The following is a 5,607-nucleotide window of genomic DNA, read 5'->3' on the forward strand; positions in this document are numbered from 1 at the left end:
ACAAAACAGCCTTTGTAGGGGGGTGTGGCGAAGCCTTTGTGTGATTCTAATCTTGGGGCTCGTAATGCCATCCGGCGGCTTGTATGAACATGAACCATGGGAATGGGTGTTGGTGAGATAGGAGGATCAGACGATATTACAAAAGGTTGTTAGCCCAGGACCCCCTAGCTTCCAGGTATCCCCCTGCGATCTAACCCCCACAGACCCCTGTTTAAAATGTATGATGTACTACATGTGCCCCAGCTCTAATCCCTGCAAATCTTACTGCAACGCCCCCAATCAGTATTATTGTTCCTATTGGGGATGCGAAACTATAGCCTCAGACTGGAAGCCACCATAGCCAGATAAATACTTGAAGGTGCAGTGGGGTCCTCATAAGTGTATCAGACGTGACAATCAACCGCAGCTGGGCTACCGTAGTCAAGTGTGGGCAAAACCTAGGCAAAAAGAGTGGAGTGAATATCTTACATTGAACGTAACTAATGAAAACGATCTGGGATGGACTGTTGGCAAAACCTGGGGCTTTAGATATTGGGAATCCGGTACAGATAGAGGAGGACTGTTTTTTATCAAAAACCAGGAAGTGAAGAGCGGTACGGCGATTGGTCCCAATGTTGTAATCAAAAATGATAACCAGCAGAGAAAAGAAAGCTTGCCGATCTCCACCCCCGTTCCAACTAGCCCCCTGCCAACTAAGCAAATAGTTCCTTTCAGTGAATCAAATGCGAATTTTCCCCTCTTGCCCGACAAGCCATTTTTTAATGTGTTAGATGCTGCCTTCTGGTCGCTGAATCAGTCAAACCTGAACCTTCCGAGTTCTTGCTGGTTATGTTATGATGTATATCCCCCTTTCTATGAGGGCGTTGCCCTCGATGCTCCCTTTGACTATTCATCAGACAGCAGTCCGACCCAGTGTAGGTGGGACACACCACGAAAAGGAATTGCCCTGAGCCAAGTCAGAGGCCAGGGCGTGTGTTTTGGTAACATCACACTGGCAAACTGGGAAAGTGCTGTTTGCGTAAAAACTGCTGTAATTAATAGAGCCCATAAATGGGCGATCCCATCCGCATCTGGAATGTGGATTTGCCACCAAACAGGGGTAACCCCCTGTGTGTCTCTTGAGCTTTTCAATGACTGTTGATTTTTGCGTACAAATTACTATCACTGGGAGAAGCTAACAGCAGACTTCAAAAAAGAGAAGTACTGACAGCTGTAACGATAGCGATGCTCCTTGGTCTGGGAGCAGCCGGCACGGCCACGGGAGTGACCTCCCTGGTAACCCAACAACGAGGCCTAGCTCAATTACAAACCGCCATCGATGAAGATTTGGAAAAAATTGAAAATCCATGACTGTTTTGGAACAATCCTTTTCTTTGCTCTCAGAAGTTGTTTTACAAAATAGATGGGGATTAGATCTCCTGTTGATGCAACAGGGAGGCCTTTGTCCCGCCTTGAAAGAGGAATGTTGCTTTTATGTGGAGCACACCGGAGTGGTTAGAGATTTGATGGCTAAATTAAGAGAAAGATTGGTTCAAAGAAAGATAGAGAGGGAAGCCCAACAAGGGTGGTTTGAATCATGGTTTAGCTATTCATCGTGGTTAACCACTTTGATATCTACCTTAGTGGGACCAATCGCAATGATCATATTGACATTAGTTTTTGGACCCTGTATACTGAATAAGCTCGTGTCATTTGTCAAGAGCCGGTTAGAAACGGTTAACATCATGGTAGTGGAACATCAACAACTGCTTTAGGAATGTATTTGTCAATTGTCCCTAGTCATCCCTAGTTAGTTAGATACTCCTAATTATTTCTCTATTGCCACCCGCCCAATGTGCCTTATGCTTGTTGTCGCGAGTTGGTGACACAATGTCTACGAATTTAAATCACTAGTAGTATTAGGTTCGCTTTTAAAAGTGACCTTTTTAAAAATAATTTTAAAGTAACTTTTTAATTTAAGGTAATTTTTTAAATCATCTTGTTCGGTTTAGCATAGGGAGGGGGAAATGTAGGTAGTCAGGGCCTGGCGACCGGAAGATATCGCGCTGTACTGCCAGTGACGTGTGCATCCAGGGAACACCAGCCACAGTATTCAGAGGCTGGGTTTGTGAATAGCCTTCAGCCCTACAGCTGGCAGCTCCTTTTCAGTGAGCACCCAGCTGTATTCCAAGTCCTGCAGCCCTGGCTGCGTCCGGAGCTGCGGTGCTTCTCTAGGCTACAGCATCCTCGGAGGCTCATGCTGGAACAGGTCATCCTGAGTGCCCTGGCTGTCGATGGCCTGAATGAAGAGTCCCTGGTCGAGATACTGTGGAATGCCCTTGGAAACAGCACGGCAGCATTTGTGCGAGGACAGATTGAGTTCACCATGGAACAGTGTGGGAGAGCGGTGCAACACCTCTGGCTCTATGGGAAATCCCGTGCTGCCAGGAGGCTGGAGGAGAGAAGCGAGGGCATGATAAGCACCAGAGGCTCCATGAGATGGTGGGAAGGCAGCCCTTTGGCCAGCAGGAGGTCACGTGCCTTCCAAGGGGGACGGGAGCGCAGCCCTATAGGCAGCACTAGCTGGTCTGTGTCCCAAAAGGGGCAGGATTGCAGCCCCGTGTCCAGCACCAGCTCAGGTGCTTCTCAAAGGGGACGGGAGTGCAGGCCCATGGCCACCACCAGCTGGGTTGCCTTGCAAGAGGGACGAGAGCAGAGCCCATTGACCAGCACCAGCCTGGCTGCGTCCCGAGGTGGGTCTCCTGTGCCCAGACCAGCTCCCTCCAGCAGTGCTGCCACGGCAGATGAAGGGGAATGCCTGGGCACCTCGACCGCTGCTCTCCGAGAGGGTCCTGGCTGCCCCCTCTCCATCTCCTCTGCCATCCCAGGGGAGCAAGAGGAGCTGCACGGGGAGCGGGGGGAGGCTGCGGCCGGTGCCTCTGCTTGCACAGGGTCAGGGGGCTGGTCACGTCAGGGGCCCCAGAGACCTCTGAAGAGGAAGGCTAGCAGCACCGAGGACTCTGATGCCAAGAAGCCAGCCCGCTGCTGATGCTGGAAGGCGGCTCCGGCAGCTGGCGAAAGGAGGGCCGTGCTGGCCACGGGGCCATGCGCTGACCCCCCAGGGACCAGAAGGCTCAGCTCAGGCCTCAAAAACCTAGCTCTCCCAGGAAATAAAGACATGAAAATGACAGGTTTTGATTCTAAGTATTTTTATCTGTGTGGCTGGCATCGTTATCCCCACCTGTGCTGCTTTGTCATCCCCCTTTTCCTGGTGCCCGGCCCACCTTTTCCTCCCAGCTCCGCTGGGCCCTCAGGCCTACGGGGCCAGTTTGGTGGGAGGGGGGGCTACGGTGATGGACGTGGCCCATCGCCTTGGGCCGTGCTAGCTGGATGGTGTCCGTGGCACCTCCTGAGGCCTATGGGGTCACTCTGGCTTGGAGAGGGGCTACGGTGACGGACATCATGGCCCTTTGCCCCACAGGACACGGCTCTGGGTGGCCCTGCTCGAGCAGGGGTGCGGCCCAGATGACCTCCAGAGGTGTCTTCCAACCACCGAGGCCTTGTCCGGGGCTTCCCGGGGACATGTCACGTCAGTTCTCAGCTGAAGGAGCTCCACACAGTAAAGGTGGATGCTGGAGCTACAGCTTACACGCGGCGTGATTTCAATACTGAAAGAGGGCATCCAGCAGCATCTCCTGGATGTAAGTGACTGGTAAAACGCCGCCTTACAGCAGGCACGTTTCCACCTTCCCACCTTTAGCACGTGCTGGGGCAGGTACCAGCCAGATTTGGGCAGGCACTGTGGTGACTCGAGCAGCCTCGGCAGCTGCGACAGCCTGGGCTGCACCAGTGACAAACTGGCAGGAACAAGGAGAAGCGGAGGCAAGGCTTTAGTCGGGTGCTTCTTCAGCCTCGTGCACTAAGCGTGGCAGAAGCCGCAGTGTAGGCTGACTAAAACCGCATGCTTGGGTTGATCCCTAAGCTATAGCAGCACTATTGAAGTTAGAGTTCGATATACGGCATGACAATTTTCTAAGGAGGGCCACTGGACATCGGCGCCGTTCTGTAAGCCTGGTACTCTCTCTAAACAATGCAGGCCTTGCTGACGACTGTATCGCCATGAAAAGATTGAGAAGAGGGGAACATCCTGCCCCACAAGGCACCAGAGGCTGGATGATTGCCCAAGAAGCACAAGCCGAGGGAAAGGTAAGGGCGGCGGGAGGGAGACTGCGACCACCGAACCGATTCCAGACCGAGAAGACTTGCCCCCCTCACGCCTGCGAGGAGCAGGCGTGCTAATCTACATAGCAAGCGAGGCTAATCGAGCTATATCTAACCAATGAGGGACAAAGTGATAAGAAGCTACCCAATGGTCGTTAGAGGAAACCTGTAGTCGTGTAGTCTGAAGTGTATGCATACTCTGAAGTTCTTGTGAGCAGCGTGCTAGCTTTGTGGCATTACCGCCTAGCACCCAGGCCTGCGCAGACATGAGGTAGAAGAATTACCTCGAGCCTGTGTGTATTGGCTGGCACACCGCGCGGTGAGGGAACCCTGTCTCTGGGATAGCAACGGGATCAAAAGCTGCCCCAAATCGAGCGCCACTGTGCAGGGAGCGACGTGGGCCCCTGTGCCCGCAGTGCGGCCTCCCTCATGCGCCCACGTATCCTGGCCGTGCCTGAGCACAGCCGGCCTCTCTGGGACGGTGCTTCCGTCCCCCTCGAAAGCCTGGGGGCACGTGTTATCCCGCCTGATGCCATTTGAAGCTCATTTCTTCTGTGATTTCAATGCCTTTGGCCTTAAAGGAGAAAGTAGTCATGCCGCGTGGCTGGCTGCCAGGCTGTGACAGGGCACAAGGTGTGGGAAGCGTTGTGACGCTGAGGATGGACACAGATAGAGGAAGAAACGGCAGATTATTTCCATGAAAAACTTGGCACTGAATCTCCGCGCCCCCCTCCACCACCACCACCTCATTCCGGCACCAGCTGGAAGGTCAGGACAGCGAGCGACGCGACCCTGATAACCAGCCCGTGATGACCGCTGGCTGGCAACCGCCATGTCACTGAAATCTAGCGCTGAGTCCAAAGCAAAGGCAGTACGCAGCAGCAGGAAGAGAAGAGCAGCGGTTCGCACACGTCATCAGGCTGCAACTTGTGCCTGTCCTGAGTGGTGGGGTCTTCTTTTGTAGCAGGGGAGCGTGTCCCGCTGTAAGAAGCTTCTCAAAGCTCCCCCAGCTCCAAGTCTGCCCCACCTCTGCACCACGTCTGAGCCGATCAGCTGCACCTCTGCGATAACGTATTTAAGAAGGGACGTGGTGAGGAGGAGTCGGCCTTGTGAGGGAGGAGTTGCGGCAGCTGCGTGAACACCAAGGTCCGTGGAGGAACGGAGGAAGAAAGGAGAGGGGAGGTGTGCCGGAGCAGAGACCCCCCTGTATCCTGTTGTCAGACGACAGCAGGGTAGTCCCCCCCCACCCATGGAGGGCTAGGGTGGAGCAGGCACTGATCTGTGGCCTGTGAGGAGCCTTTCATGGTCGACCAAGGTGACTCTGCCCGAAGGAGGCCAGGACCTTGTGGGGAAAAGTAGCCTCTGCTTTTGTAGTTCAGCGCTGGGAGGATTGCAGCATGCGGGGCT

Source organism: Tyto alba, unplaced genomic scaffold, assembly GCF_018691265.1.
Source record: "Tyto alba isolate M040663 unplaced genomic scaffold, T.alba_DEE_v4.0 Super-Scaffold_11, whole genome shotgun sequence".
Lineage (NCBI taxonomy): Eukaryota > Metazoa > Chordata > Aves > Strigiformes > Tytonidae > Tyto > Tyto alba.